This window comes from Bos taurus, chromosome 27 (assembly GCF_002263795.3).
Source record: "Bos taurus isolate L1 Dominette 01449 registration number 42190680 breed Hereford chromosome 27, ARS-UCD2.0, whole genome shotgun sequence".
In the NCBI taxonomy this organism is placed as follows: Eukaryota; Metazoa; Chordata; class Mammalia; order Artiodactyla; family Bovidae; genus Bos; species Bos taurus.
Genome location: NC_037354.1, coordinates 30,690,692 through 30,706,527, shown reverse-complemented (window position 1 = coordinate 30,706,527; position 15,836 = coordinate 30,690,692).

The window sequence follows — 15,836 nt, the reverse complement described above, 5'->3', positions numbered from 1 at the left end:
GTGGCTGAGTCAGATGTATGGGTTAGCACCAAAGAAAGAGGAGGAAGAATGAGTCTATGAGTCACTGTAACTAGTTCAAAGGGGAATCACCATATTCAATCTCTTTAGAAAGTTTTTTAATTAACTTAAAATACACTTCAGTACATGAGGATAAATTTGCACCTGCTCTGCTGGTTTTAGAAATTAAAAGGAAATAGTTTCTTAAGTGCTTATTAAAAGAAAATAGTTTCCATGAGCATATATTATATCTTGTAGCATCAAGAACTTGCCACAAAGAATTTGCACCAAAATTAAAAGGCCTTGTTTTCAGTGATTTTTGATGGTACAAACAGCATTAGAGGCAATACTCAAAAGAGTCATGCTTCTTCAGTGATTCGGGTGATAGTTTTGCTTCTGTAAAGGGTTAACATTTTTGCTGAAACTCCAGTTGACCAAGAGCTGTGTACCTTCTGCAACATCAATGGAGTGAAGCATGGCCAGGTCCTGGGTCGAAGCATCCATTTACCTTGCTGATCATGTGGGAAGAACCCGCATGCCACAGGGCAACTAAGCCTGCATGACAACTACTGAAGCCTGAGCACCCGAGACCCTGTGCCCTACAAGGGAAACCACCTCGGTGAGAAGACTGAGCCTGACAATGAAGAACAGAGTATCCGGTGCGCTAGAGCAAGCCGCTTGAAGCAACAAAGACGTAGCACAACCGAAATAGATCGATAGATAAAATATATTAAAAATAAGAAATGAGGAAGTACTTCTTAGCCATATAGACACAAATATTTTTAAATGGAAAAATAGGTTATGTGAGCATGACAAAAACTAGAGATTTTTAAGTTAGCCCTTTAGAAAGGAAAGTGAAGTTGCTCAGTCATGTCTGACTCTTTGCGACCCCATGGACTGTAGCCTACCAGGCTCCTCCGTCCATGGGATTTTCCAGGCAAGACTACTGGAGTGGGTTGCCATGTCCTTCTCCAGGAGATCTTCCCAACTGAGGGATTGAACCTGGGTCTCCCACATTGTAGGCAGACGCTTTACCATCTGAGCCACCAGGGAAGCCCTTTAACTGAATTCAAAAGTAGGAAAGTCTAGGAAGAGTCTACTTATTCAAAACTATTTTTCAGTCAATTTACCTTTTTCAGTTGACTGGTCTTGCAGGTAGGCCCACTTTTGGTTGTGTGTGCTTAAATATCCCTGCTTACTCAGAGTGAATTTGAACAGATATGTTAGTTTTTGCTTTATATGATGCAAGCAGCAAGGTTATTTAAAATAAACCTGGGATTTCCTCTAGGAAGTCTGGACCATGAATTAGCACAGACTTAGATTTTAAAGTCCTTGATATGTGCAAAGCACTTTGACATATATTATTACTTATCAACACTGATAATAATACTGAAAAGAAGTTTTAATATTCTCATATTATGGTGGAATTCCCTCCGCACTGCCTGCTGTATTAAAGTGTTAAAAAAGAGAGTGATTACTATGATACCAGGCATGGAGTGGCCTCAGTGTAGAGCTGTGTGCTGTGCTTAGTCGCTCAGTTGTGTCTGACTCTTTGCGACGCCATGGACTGCAGCCTGCCAGGCTCCTCTGTTCAAGGGGATTCTCCAGGCAAGAATACTGGAGTGGGTTGCCATGCCCTCCTCCAGGGGATCTTCCCAACCCAGGGATAGAACCCAAGTCTCCCGCATCACAGGCAGATTCTTTACCATCTGAGCCACCAGGGCAGCCCCAGTGTAGAGGCATCTGCTTCAGTTAGGGTATTCTCTTTCTCCTTATTTGTAGCATAAAACCAAATCTTTCATTAGATTTCAGAAACATTGAAATACAAAGATCAGCCACACGTTAATTCAAATCTTTCACTGGGCAACAAAACTGATGGCTGGACTTCAAAAGATTCTGCTCATAGATGCATCCATTCATTTACTTATTTGTTCTTCAATTCATCCAACCACCCATCGATCCATCCATCCATTCATCATTCTCTGCCTAGTAAATACTGAGTGAGCATCTACCATGTCCTGGAATTTCCAAAGGGACCAAGAACTCCTGTACTCATTAAGATGAAGTTCGTTCTAACAGGGGAGAAAGAGACATTACAGAAAGGTTTATTTTCTTACACAGCTGGATTTGTGGACTAAAATCACAACTACTCTATAGATTATTGTATTAAAATAATGAAATCACAATTGTGATGACTGGTGACACAGGGTACTGTTTATGTACATGAAGTGAGAATTTAGTCTGGGGTTAGAGAATGCTGCCCTAAGGAAGAGGAAATTGCTTGTGCAAAGGTTTTGAGCAGAGAAAGAGATTAACAAAAATGAAAAAAATGTTTGGGCATGTGGAATCAAGTACTTAAGAGCTAAAACTTGACAGGTGGACATGGACTAGATCCTGTAGGGACTTTGGGGATGTGTTAGAAGATTTCAGTTTTTGTCTTTAGGTCAGTGGGTTACATTTGAAAGACTTTATGCAGGAAACTGCTGTGATCAATCATACTGCGTTTTACTTTCTCCTCTAACTGCTGTAGCTTTATTATTATGTACAACATTTTTTTTGCTCTTTGAAAATGTTATGCTTTCTGTTGGTTCAGCTTTTAAGGATTAAAAAATATTACACAGGGACTTCCCTGGTGGTCCAATAGCTAAGACTTTGCACTCCCAATGCATGGGACCCAGGTTCGATCTCCAGTCAGGGAACTAGATCCCACATATTGCAAATAAGACCTGAAGCAGCCACATAAATAAAAAAAACCAAATAGTTTTTAAAAATTATATATTGAAAAATCTTCCTCCCACTCTATTTTCCTCCCTCCCTACTGCCCCTCATTAGATGTAACCAATTTTGATACTTTATTTGAATCCTTCCAGAAATATCTTTGGTGTAGATGTAATTACATAGAGCTCTACTATGTAAAATATTAAATATCTATAAATGTAGTGGTAAAAGTGTAATAAACCTCCATGAACCTATCACAAAACTTCACCAATTATAAAATCAGAGGCAGTTTTGCATATCTGTAACTCCACCCACTTTTCCAACAACTCTCTCATAATTATATTTTGAAACAAAGTCTAGGCATTATATAATTTTATCTGCAATTATTTTAAAAATTACCTCTAGAAGAATTCCTTTATAAAACCATAGCATCAATGCTATAATCACACTCCAGACAAATAAAAAATAAGTTATTATTACAAAATTCTCATTGTCTTAACCTGGGGTCCTCAAAAGAGTAGACCCTAAGACAGATTGGGGTGTCACTTTGGAGGGTGACACCAGTGAGAGGAAGTGGCCATGTGGAGGTGACAGAAGTCAAGAAAGAGTGTGCTAATGACACTGTCATGTGAGGAGGGAGTCAGTCCCCCTGGAGACCCTGGGAGACACTCTCTGGGGCACATGTCAGAATTGTGCCATGGAAGGTCAAGGAAACTGGGCATTCATCCACCGTCACATCTCACAGGTTAAGCGTTATCTCCTGGGCCTTCTGACCTGTCTCCAGAGAGACTCGGGAAGATTCTGGCTAGCCCAAGAACCTCTGATCTCTTGGGGAGACTGAGAGACAGTGGCTGGGGCACAGCCAGCATGCCATGCATCACTCCCATTTCACAAATTCTATATTATTTCACTCTTTGCTTATTGAACTGGGAGCCAAGCAAGAGCCATGCATTGTGATTGGTTACCTTCTTTTTTTTTTTAAGTGCTTGAAACTTTAAAATTCTTATTTATAAATTGCCTCAAGTTTATAATATATGAATGTCATTTCACATTATGTTTTTATACGTTTCTTTGAAAATTTTGGTAACCTATGAGAATTCTCGGAGAAGGCAATAGCACCCCACTCCAGAACTCTGGCCTGGAAAATCCCATGGACAGAGGAGCCTGGTAGGCTGCAGTCCATGGGTCTCTAGGAGTCGGACACGACTGAGTGACTTCACTTTCACTTTTCACTCTCATTCATTGGAGAAGGAAATGACAACCCACTCCAGTGTTCTTGCCTGGAGAATCCCAGGGACGGGGGAGCCTCGTGAGCTGCCGTGTATGGGGTCGCACAGAGTCGGACACGACTGAAGCGACTTAGCAGCAGCATGAGAATTCTTAATAGGCTCAATTTATTTTCTCTCTAAATATCTCCAGTCACATTTCAATTAATACCACATTTTAAATACAAAATATATTCCTTGGATTGTATAGAGATTTTCAAAAAAATTTTACTGGAGTAGAGTTGATTTATAATGTCATGTTAGTTGCAGAAATGTGTTTCTTAAGTGTCTTCTGACTTATGGATTCATCCTCCATTTCTCTTTTTTTTTTGGTGGTTTTTATAGAATCGTCATTTTCTGGTAGAATTTCTTGCAGACTGCGTTGTGGAGTTCATCTCCATAACACTGACATGCTCTGTTGTTCTCTGTGTTTCATGTACACTGGTAATTATCATTACCAAGTTTGATTTTTTTTCCAGATGAATTCATACCCAGGTGGTGGTGTATCCCTCTGGTAGAAGGTGCAGAGTTTCCTGTTTTCCCGCTCATTATGATAGTATTAGCAACCAAAAATCACTAATTGCATTAATTCATTAGAGGTTAGAGATAGGTAATCTATCATTCTTTCTTTGATCATTAGTGTGAATACTTCTATAAAGAGAGATTTGTCTTCATCAACTGTTTGGTTGCCCTAAGGTATAGCTCTTAAAGGTTAAATGCTTGACTTTTTTTTTTTCATCTCTGAGCTTTCAAAATAATGAGTTGGTCTTAATATTTTTCAAAACTGATGGCTGACTTTTTTGTATCATTCTGAACTCATGGATTTAAATAGTTTAATATTTTTCAAGCCACTGCAATTATTTTCTTGATCAATGCTCAAACTGGCTCATCTTTGAACAGGCAGTACTACCTAAGTTGGCTCCCAAGTTCTTTCGACCCAATGTGATCCTCTCTGATGGCTTCCTTGTTCACTGGTGTGGAAATGCTCATCTTGTTTCCTTTATATTTCCATCCACTTTTCAAGGCACCCTGTCTTTGATTATTTGGAAAAGTATCTAAGACATTTTCCTTCCGTTAATAGCTATTTCTTTGAGGAGTCCTGTTTTGTTTTTGTTTTTTTCCACTTGGTTTTAGCATGTAAAAGCCACAATTAGGCACTAGGGATTTTAGCCACTATTTAGTCATTCATTGGTTTTAGGCAGAACTAGAAAACACACATTAAAAAAATATAAGACAGGGGACCTCCCTGACGGCTCAGGACAACTCCCGGCGTCCCCTGCAGGGGGCGCAGGTTCCATTCCTTGGTTGGGGAACTAAGATGAAGCATGCTGTGTGGCATGGCCAAAAATAACTAATTAATTAAAAAAAAATAAAATAAATAAGATGAATTTTTAATTTATACTTATTTTCCAATTAAAAATCAAGACTATAGAGATTTTACTTAATACCACTGATCTTACATCAATATTTCATTTGTCCCATGCCTCAGAATCTTAGTTCTCTATAATGCCAATGTAATTACTCATTGCTCATCTCACATTATACACACAAAGTTCTCCTAAGAATAATATCACATTACCACCAATGATATGGTTAGCGAAAACAGCCACATTTTTTATTTTGCACTTCGTTTCCTTTGGGATCTATTCCACTGTGGATGTACGGCCAAATTATCATGTTTTAAAGTCCCTTGAAATATTTCCTCTCTGACTGGCTATGCCAAAAATTGAATCACAGTTATTTTTTATTTCATTTTAGTTTTTATTTCTAAGTTCTTTCAAAAATTTTTGTTTTAGAATTACATAATACATGTCCATGATTTCAAAGTCTAATTTCTAAAGCAAAGTATAGTCAAAAAAGTTTAGCTTGAATTTCTGTTCCCTTTATCGTATTCCCACCTACCTACCATGGGTACCCTTAACAATATCAGCAAATACTTTTATATTTATATGTATATACCTGTATACCCAGATGTATACACATATATACTACACACATATATTTATATTCCCTTCTTCCTTAAAACATGATAAACTATACATACTTTTCTGTATCTTTGAGAATGCTTTTTTAATTGCATTTGTGTCTGTACTCAAGAAGCTGATGCACAGTGAAGGGCAGGGAATGTATGGATGTGAGGTATCTGGCAAATACAAAGCTGAAATTCATTACATAGTATACTGAACAGTTGTATTGTTTCATGGCTTTTCCTAATGAAATTCTTAATTTCTCTTTACTTGCTCTTCTCTGTGCCTGGTTTTGCCAGATAAAAATGCTTCTTTGATTTGCCTGAGTTGAAGATTACTCTTGAATTCTGATAGAATTTCCTACAGGTGTTTATAAGGACAGGCTGCAAAATTCCCATTTGCACACACGTCCTTTATTGCTTCATGCACACCCCATGAAAAAAGATCTTGACTTTCCAATTTATTAGCAATTTAGAGACAGCATGTGCTCTTCCCCCCCGCCCCCCAGTGTAATGTACTACCTTTTGTATTTAACAGAGTTGGTAATAAGTAGAAACTGGATTAGTCAAATTCACTATGGATTACTGTTTGGTTGAAGTCAGTTTTCTTTTGCAGGCCTTCTGGAATTAACATAATGAAGTAAGCTCTGGCACCAAAAGGAAAACAAAGGCATTTTCCAGGCTATATGTTCTTCTTTTACTTTAAAAACACATTTCCTTTCAATTGTGTCATGAAAATGAGTGCTCCTTAAGTACCTTAGACAAAATGCAATTTCAGATTCTTTTACAGCACACTAAGCCTGGAAAATGGAGTTAGCATTAGAGAGAGGAAGCAAGTACATACCAATGAAATTGTGGATTTGATAAACATTTTCAAAACAGGTGGGTGTGTGGGTGGGGAGGTTTAAGAAGAGACTCTGAATTGGAGAATGAAGGAGCTCCCATGAATGGACACTGTGTGGTATATGCTTGGGGTGGCTGAATTGGAATACATGAATTGCTGAACTAGAGTATGGACATTTTGAGCAGGGCTCTGTAACCACACACCTAACTATATACACAGATCTTTTTAAAATAATGGAATCAACAAGTCATATTCTTCCTGAAGTTTCATTTCAATAATAAAAATCATTCCATCTGAGATTATTTTAACAGCATTGAAATTACCAAAAATTGCAACATGAAAAAAACAAATAAGGAGTTAAATATCATGTACTAAGAAAAAGATTCATTTCTGATTTCTTTTAAATAACAAGCTTCTCTAACATTCTCAATTCACCAAAAGTAGGTTTATTAACAATAATAATTTTTATAGCTTTGTCCATATAAGATCATGGATGACCTTGGGAAGTCAAGTCAACTGCAGTATTTATGTGGCATGTAACAGATGGGAAGGAAGTGGAAAAAAGCTGATATAATTTGCTTACACTTTGATTGAAATACTATTTATTACTCTTTCAACAAGTCTGTGTGTATATGAAAAAGAGGTAGAATGGCAGTGTGAAGGAACAAGAGGCTCAAAATTCAGTTTTTTCTTTTCTTTTTTTCTTTTTTTGACTGTGTCCAACCAGGGATCGAACTTGGGCCCCCTGCAGTGGAAGCAGAGAGTCCTAACCACTGGACTGCCAGGGAATTCCCAAAAGGACAGTTTTCTGATGAAATTTTTGCAGTTAGAATGCAATTTACTTTATTTTAAAATAGTTGATGTTTAAGTTTTAAACTTCTAAGTAATAAAAATACATTTTTTTTTTTGCAGGTAAGACATTCATTTTGATAAGAAAAAAAATCAAACCAACATAAAAAGGTCCTATTTCCTTTTAAGGTAGACCCTCATTTATTTTGGTTTTTGCCTGTTGGCTCTAGCAGGTAATCACATGTATTATTTTCCTGAATATATTTCCCAATTTTTCTTTATGCAAATATAAGCAACTCTGAATATATGTCTTTACTACTATAAATAGGTTCTTTGTCACGTGGTGTGAGGTGGGGAGGAAGGAGAAGTACTCTATGGTCATTGATCAGATTTCACGTTGTTCATGAGTCTATGTATTTGGACTGTGAAAGTCACAAATGTTTCTCAGCTTTTCCTCTCCCCACAAGTGGAGAGAAAAAAACTGAAAAAGTCCCTGGGAAAGGGGTCGCGGGTATAGAGGAAACAAGATGGCGAGAGCTGGCCAGATAGGGTTGGTGTCTGCTTTCCTCCAGGTCAGGTAAGCTCTGCTAACACCCCAGAAGGTTAGGCTCTGGTTAACTAGTTTCTTCTGAGGACGAGCTCTCATATGTCGACTCTTTTTTTTTTTTTTTTTTCAAAAATTGTGCATCATTTAATATTTTAAAAGTTTACATTTTCAGATCGTCACCATTATAATCATCAGATCAGATCAGATCAGTTGCTCAGTCGTGTCCGACTCTGTGACCCCATGAATCGCAGCATGCCAGGCCTCCCTGTCCATCACCAACTCCCGGAGTTCACTGAGACTTATGTCCATTGAGTCGGTGATGCCATCCAGCCATCTCATCCTCTGTCATCCCCTTCTCCTCCTGTCCCCAATCCCTCCCAGCATCAGAGTCTTTTCCAATGAGTCAACTTTTCGCATGAGGTGGCCAAAGTACTGGAGTTTCAGCTTTAGCATCATTCCCTCCAAAGAAATCCCAGGGCTGATCTCCTTCAGAATGGACTGGTTGGATCTCCTTGCAGTCCAAGGGACTCTCAAGAGTCTTCTCCAACACCACAGTTCAAAAGCATCAATTCTTCGGTGCTCAGCCTTCTTCACAGTCCAACTCTCACATCCATACATGACCACAGGAAAAACCATAGCCTTGACTAGACAAACCTTTGTTGGCAAAGTAGTGTCTCTGCTTTTGAATATGCTATCTAGGTTGGTCATAACTTTCCTTCCAAGGAGTAAGCGTCTTTCAATTTCATATCTTGTATCTATTCATAAAAATAAATAGATACTTTTATACTCCTTTTCTCTCTCCCTCCTTTCTGCCTCAGTGTCCCCCTAATTGACTTAACAGTATTTTCCCTTCATGTTCACCACTGTACTCTTCAGTCAGTCAGTTCAGTCGCTCAGTTGTATCCGACTCTTTGTGACCTCATGGACTCCAGCACACCAGGCCTCCCTGTCCATCACCAACTCCCGGAGTCCACTCAAACTCATGTCCATCGAATCATTGATGCCATCCAAGCATCTCATCCTCTGTCGTTCCCTTCTCCTCCCACCTTCAATTTCTCCCAGCATCAGAGTCTTTTCAAATGAGTCAGCTCTTCTCATCAGGTGGTCAAAGTATTGGAGTTTCAGCTTCGACATCAGTCCTTCCAATGAATTTTCAGCACAGATTTCCTTTAGGATGGACTGGTTGGATCTCCTTGCAGTCCAAGGGACTCTCAAAAGTCTTCTCCAACACCACTGAACTCTTAAATATGCGTGTATTTCCACTATTTGGTTTGCCAAATTTAAAGGCTATCTTTTGCCTCCTAGCTACTAATGATGAGGCATCTGCAAGTTTTTACTTGCACCCTCTTGCTTTCTTCTCTTCTTCATGTTAGCTATTTTCTGTTTTCAAGCCATCTTATATTTCCAATGATTCTGTTATACTTATTTGCATCTTGGTTTAAGTTTAATTGTAGCAAAATAGAGTCTCCATTTAACACAAGTCTGCAGCTAAGCCTTTCCCAAGTTTATAGTTATTTTCTCCAAGTAGAATTTACAGAAAATGTATTCTCTGAATTTTTTCCATTTTCAACAGTTTGTATTGGAGACTTCCATGGCAGTCTAGTAGTTAAGACTGCATAATTCCACTGCAGGGAGTAAGGGTTTGATCCCTGGTCCAGGAACTAAAATACCATATGCTACATGATGTGGCAAAAAATAAATAAATAAATAAATAAAATAAACTGTTAGTTGGTAGTTATTTTACATAGCTTTAATCTTTTATATGCTTAAAGGATAGCTTGGCTAGACAGAAAATCTTTGACTCATACTCTTTGCACCTTCAGTATTTTTCAGGGGCTACTTTACTGTTTTTTGGCACTGGGTATCATGTTAGAGAGACATCTGATGTTAATTTAATTATATAAAGGATATTTTTTTCCTGTTAGAATTAACTTTTTTTCGTGTCTTATATGTGGAAAAATTCTTTGGTTATCTTTAACGTTCAAAAACTTTACTAGTAAAGTTTACATAGAGTTGACTATTCTGGCCCATTTTTTCAGGGGACCAAAATGTAGGTTCAAAGTTTCTTTATTTTCAGAAAAGTTTCTTTTAATATATGTATTTTTTTTATTTTCTGTGACCTGTGACTCCTGCAGTGGAAGTACTGAGTCTTAGCCACTGGATCACCAGCGGAGTTTCCAGAGAAGACTTTTGAATTACGTTTTAAAATATTTGCTTTTTTGTTTGGTTTTAAGAATTCCAATACACATATACAACTGAATCACTTTGCTGGACGCCTGAAACTAACACAACATTGTTAATCAACTCTAGTTCAATTAAAAGAAAATTCCATATATAAATATGTCGCCTGCCCTTTGCATCTGTCCTCTGTGTCTCTTCTAACTCTCCATTCATTTTACTTATTTTATTTTCTCATTTTTACTCTGTGCTGCAGTGGCTACTGACAGCCAGAGTAACTGTCTTTCTTGTACTCTTTCCAGTAATCTTCCTTTCTGTGAGTCTTCCTTCTCTTCTTTCTCTGGATTCCGTCAGCAGATGCTCGCCGCTCCCTGTCGTGGGGCCGTTTCCTCCGTGTTCTTATTTTTCTGCCTTGTGGTCTTCCTTCTTCCAGTGATTGCTTCATAACTCATTTTAATGGAGGGATCTTTGGCTAAATCTTCAGCCGCAACTTGGCAGTGTTTTTCTGGTGACTGTTCTCTTGTCGGAAAGCTTTACTACTTTTTTACACCTTTGTAATAGTATTTTTGTATGGATTCTGTGCCGCTGTTTTTTTATGACTCAAGGTTAAATGGGTTAGATGCTTCTGGACCTGCTGTGTGCAATTTTCCGTGGTGGGTGGGACTGGGGCTATGTGGGGCAAGGAAAACAATCGTACAAATCAAGGGTCCATCTTCTGCAGCCTGCAAAACAGACTGTAGACTCCAGGATGATATTCCTTTGTGTTTTTCTATGTGACTTCTCAACAAGCTTCCACACTTTTCCAAAATTAATTTGGTCCAGGAGGGATTTCTGCTACCAGCTCTGGGCTCACAGGAGGCTGTTTCCATGGGATTTATTTAAGGGATATTTCATAAAATAATTTCTCGCATCAGCCATGTCTTGTCCCTTATCACTTTTCTTGCCGTCTCTGCTCACTGGGGCTTCTGGATAATGCTCAGCTCTGTTCTCAGCCATTGTACCTTGGAATATGCCCTTGATCCTCAGGATCAAGAGTAAAGTACTGTTACCAGTGCTTTCTGGGGTCTCCCACACTCAGATTCCTCACCATTTCCTTCACAACTCACTGCTACTCTTGATGTCCAATACCATGCCTGCTCCCTTACAACCCTGCCCCATCAGTTTTCCAGATTTTCGTTTCATTTCAGAGTGTGTGAAACTTTTTGCTTGCACTTTTTCCCCCCATTATTTCTTTCTACAGTTTACAATCTCCAAGAGGAAAGGAGGAGACTCTAAGTTATATTCTTAAAAGTACATACTAGTGTGTTTCTTATTTGTTAGTTTTTAGTTATAAGTGAGGAGACCTGAACACCGAAAAAAGCAAAAGGGAAAAAAAAAAAAGCCAACAGAAAGCCAGAAACTAAAATTGTTTTAAAAAGAATTTTTAATTCAAGAAATAAATTCTTGAGAGATGCAAAAGACTACAGCGTCAAGACTACACACAGAGAGAGGTCTCATTCTCGAGACAGAAGGGAAGTGAGATTAGGGCACCATCCCTGGGGATCCTGGGATGATGGAAAGCCTTTGTTGTTAGTTGAAGTGGAGATGAGATTAGGAATTGAAGCTAGATACACTGGCACTTTTCAACAAGGTAAAGAGGAAAACGAAAAGGCCACCTCTTAAGAGTTAGGCAGATGGAGGTAACTCTGGGAAGGATTTAGAATCATCTCCTGTGGGACATTGAAGGTGTTAACATGAGATAGATAAAGTCTATCTGCACAGTCCAGGCACCTCCGTGAACTTGGAGAGATGTGTTAAGAGATGACAGAAAAGGAAATTTCACACCTTTTCAGGTTCAGCCTCTGGGCCTTACAAGATTGGGAGAAAGAAAGAAAGATGAAAGGCTCAGGGTTAAGAATTGGTACAGAAAGGGCAGACCATTCATGAGGCGGAGTAGGGCGTCTGCCAGTGTCTGGCACTTCGGCCTCCACTGAAAACCCTCTCCATCAACCACAGGTCATTTGCTGCTCTGTTCAGCCTACACAGTAATAAAGAAGAAAGGCTTGATATAATGTAAGGACAAACGAACTTCTCTGGCTATTTTTCATAGTTATGAGCATCCACATAAATATTACCTAAAGTCTAAAATTCTATATAAAAGATTATGGCCAATAATACTCAATTCATTCTTTAGTTAAGTGCTCTGATTTATCTCAATATGAAACTCATTGCAGGTATGTTTAAACCAGGGAAAACATTTTGGTTCAAAAGAATCACTTTATTTGAAGAATATATTCTAGTGCTTTCTAATTTAATCTGAAGAAATCCAAAGTTTTGTGTGTGTGTGTGTCTGTGTGACAGTGAAATTTGTTTATATTTCAAGTTTAGGATGTCTATGTAATACAAATGTATATGTGTTTTTGCCTGAAATTTTGAAATATGTTACCAAATCTCAGCTGGTACTTCTTACCACATAAAAGTCCAATAAACTGAAGGATTAGATGTTGGGGTAAGGAATAGTGACTTTATCCTGAAATTTATCACACTAAGAAAGTGGTGGACTAGTGTCCCAAAGAACTATCTTACCAGTTATCAGTAGAATTCAGACAGCTTTTTAAAAATTGCATTTATTTATTTATTTATTTCTGGCTGTCTTGGGTCTTTATTGCTGCATGCAGGTTATTCTCCAGGTGTGGCAAGCAGGAGCTACTCTACATCGTAGTGCATGGACTTCTCATTGCGATGGCTTCTCTTATTGCAGAGCACAGGCTCTAGAGCATGGCTTGAGTAGATGTGTGCACAGGCTTAGCTGCACCATGGCATGTGGGATCTTCCCAGACCAAGGGTCAAACCCATGTCCCCTGCACTGGCAGGCAGATTCTTTACCACTGAGCCACCAGACTTCCTTTATACTGAAAGGGGAAGGGGTGTGGCTGGTTGTTGCAAATTTCTTGGTGCAGGAATCTTTTTGCAGCTATCCAGGCAGGTCTGATCACAATGCTCCTATACACTTGCAATAGGACACTCGTTTTCTGTTCTGCGACTTTTTACCTCTATGTGAATGGAAAAGTGTTATATTTTAAAGGACAAGCATTGGAGGCAGTGCCTTGAGAACAGGCTACTCTGTATGTTTCAGGCCACAGGAAACATTCTTTTTCAAAAGGTGCAGAGCCCTCATGACTCAGCACAGGCAACAGAGCACAGGGGTTAGAGATAAAGGAGTAGATCCAATATGGAGTCAGGTTTGTTCTTCTCTGTTACAAGTAATCTTTGTTTTTATTTATAGAAGTGCTCATGTTTTTATTTACAAATATATGTCTCATGTAAACTGATGAAATCCTTACCTTTGAGGTTCTGAAACCTCCCAAATCAGACTGCACAGAACAAAGCCAACATAGGCCTCCATCACAAACCCACTCTGAGATTGAATAAGCAGAATGTTTTAAATTGAAGGTGAACAGACATTCTAAATCTAACCAAATTCCATAGAGAAACTTCTGACCAAAGCAGAATATAATAGGAGGTGTTGTATAGTCAGTAGAATAGACACAGAGCTGAGATTCTAGTCACAAGCACATAATCAAATTTGAGCTCTTGAATCATCGGATTCCATTATTTAAAGTGGCATAAACCCTTACAATACTTCACTTGTTCTGTAACCAAGAGAAATTATCCCTACTTGATATTCTCTTGACTTAATTGTATCATGATTCAGGTTCAGGGAAGGAACTGGTCATTAACTGCTTGCTTGCTTCTAATTTTAAGTAACCCTGATCTACAGAAAGCAAGAGTTCAAATGCATCTTTTCCAAAAGGAATGCCACCTCTATGATAAATTTTTAAAACACAAAGGTCTGTATCTTCTCATATTGATTCATTACCACATAAAGAAGTTTAGAAAAGAAAAACAGTAGCAAAAACACCTGCCTCTGGTTCTTAAGGGAGATCTTTAAGGCAGCCTTATAAGAGTTGCTTGAGAAACAATAGACACAGAAGCACAGAAGGAAGACAAGGATGCCAGGTCCGGGTTGTTGTGATTGCTTGTTTGTGGCTTGACTTTTGTTTTGAACCTGGGCTAGAAAATCCTTAAAGAGGGTTAAGGATCCTGATCAAATTAGAACACATAACTTTTTTCCCATTCGTTAAAAGTTAATATTCCTGCAAGTACTTAATATTCAAAATTGTCTAGAGTTTTAGATCCGAGGAGAGAGACATGGGACTAGTGGTGGGATTAAAAAGAAATTGGTTATATCTTATACTTGCTTAAGAAAACAAAGGAAATCAAATCAACAGGGTAATTTCTGCCTCTCAGAGAGGCAATTTAGCAGCTTGACTATATGGAAAATTAAAGGTTTAGGGGAAAATATTTCAGATTCAAGCATTACAGGAAAGTTACCCAAGGTGGTCTTTAAAATAGCTTATACACTGTTTTGCACAGCACCGCATAGTGTAAAATAGGAGTTAAGTACAAAAAGCTGCAGAGTCTCTATAGGAGAAAGTAGGATAGAGAAACCGTACTTAACATGTAATGTGGAGAAAGAAATTATCTGGGAGAATTTAGAAAATAATTCTTCATGTACCCACTTTATTTCCTCTCTACCAGCTAAAACCACCTTTATACATTCGTGGGCCATAATAAATATTTGTTCAACACCTGAGTGCCTTACGCTGCAATGAATCACAACCACCAGCACTAGTACAATGTAGGGAAAGGAAATAAAATAATAGAAGAAAAAATCTGTGACTAGAAGGATGTGAGGTCATGGCATCATCTGAACATAGTGGTTACAAGCAGAGACTGGAATCTGGACCCACCCAGGTTCAAATCCTGACTTTCCCATCTCCTTCTCTGTCACCTGGCAAGTCATTAAACACCTCCTAACTTCAAATTTTTTCATCTACATAATGATGATAGCAATGGTATATAATTCACTGAGCCGTTATGAAGGTTGTATGTTATAAGGCATGTTAACTAATTAGCATATTATTACCATATAGTAAGAACAAGTACATATAGCTATCATCATTATTATCTACAAAGCAATAATCCAACTTCTTCATTTTTGCTTTTTTTAAGTGCTTTAGATGTCATATATAAAATATATAATTGCTAAGACCAGTGTCAAGAAGGATTTTTCCTATGTTTTCTCCTAGAAGTTTTATAGTTTCAGGTTTTACATTTAAATCTTTAATCTATTTTGAGTTAAGTTTTTGGGAGCTGTATAAGACAGGAGTCTAGTTTCACTCTTTTGAATGTGAAAATCCAGCTTTCCTGACACCATTTATTGAAGACATTTTCTTTTCTCCATCGAGTATTCTTGGCTCCCTTGTCAAATATATGTTGTTCAGTTGGTAAGTCATGTCTGACTTCTCATGAGCCCATGGACTGCAGCACTCCAGGCTTCCCTGTCCTTTACTATCTCCCAGAGTTTGCTCAAACTCATGTCCATTGAGTCAGTGATGCCATCCAACCATCTCATCCTCTGCAGCCCCCTTCTTTTGACTTCAGTCTTTCCCAGCATCAGGATCTTTTCCAACGAGCCACATCTTCTCT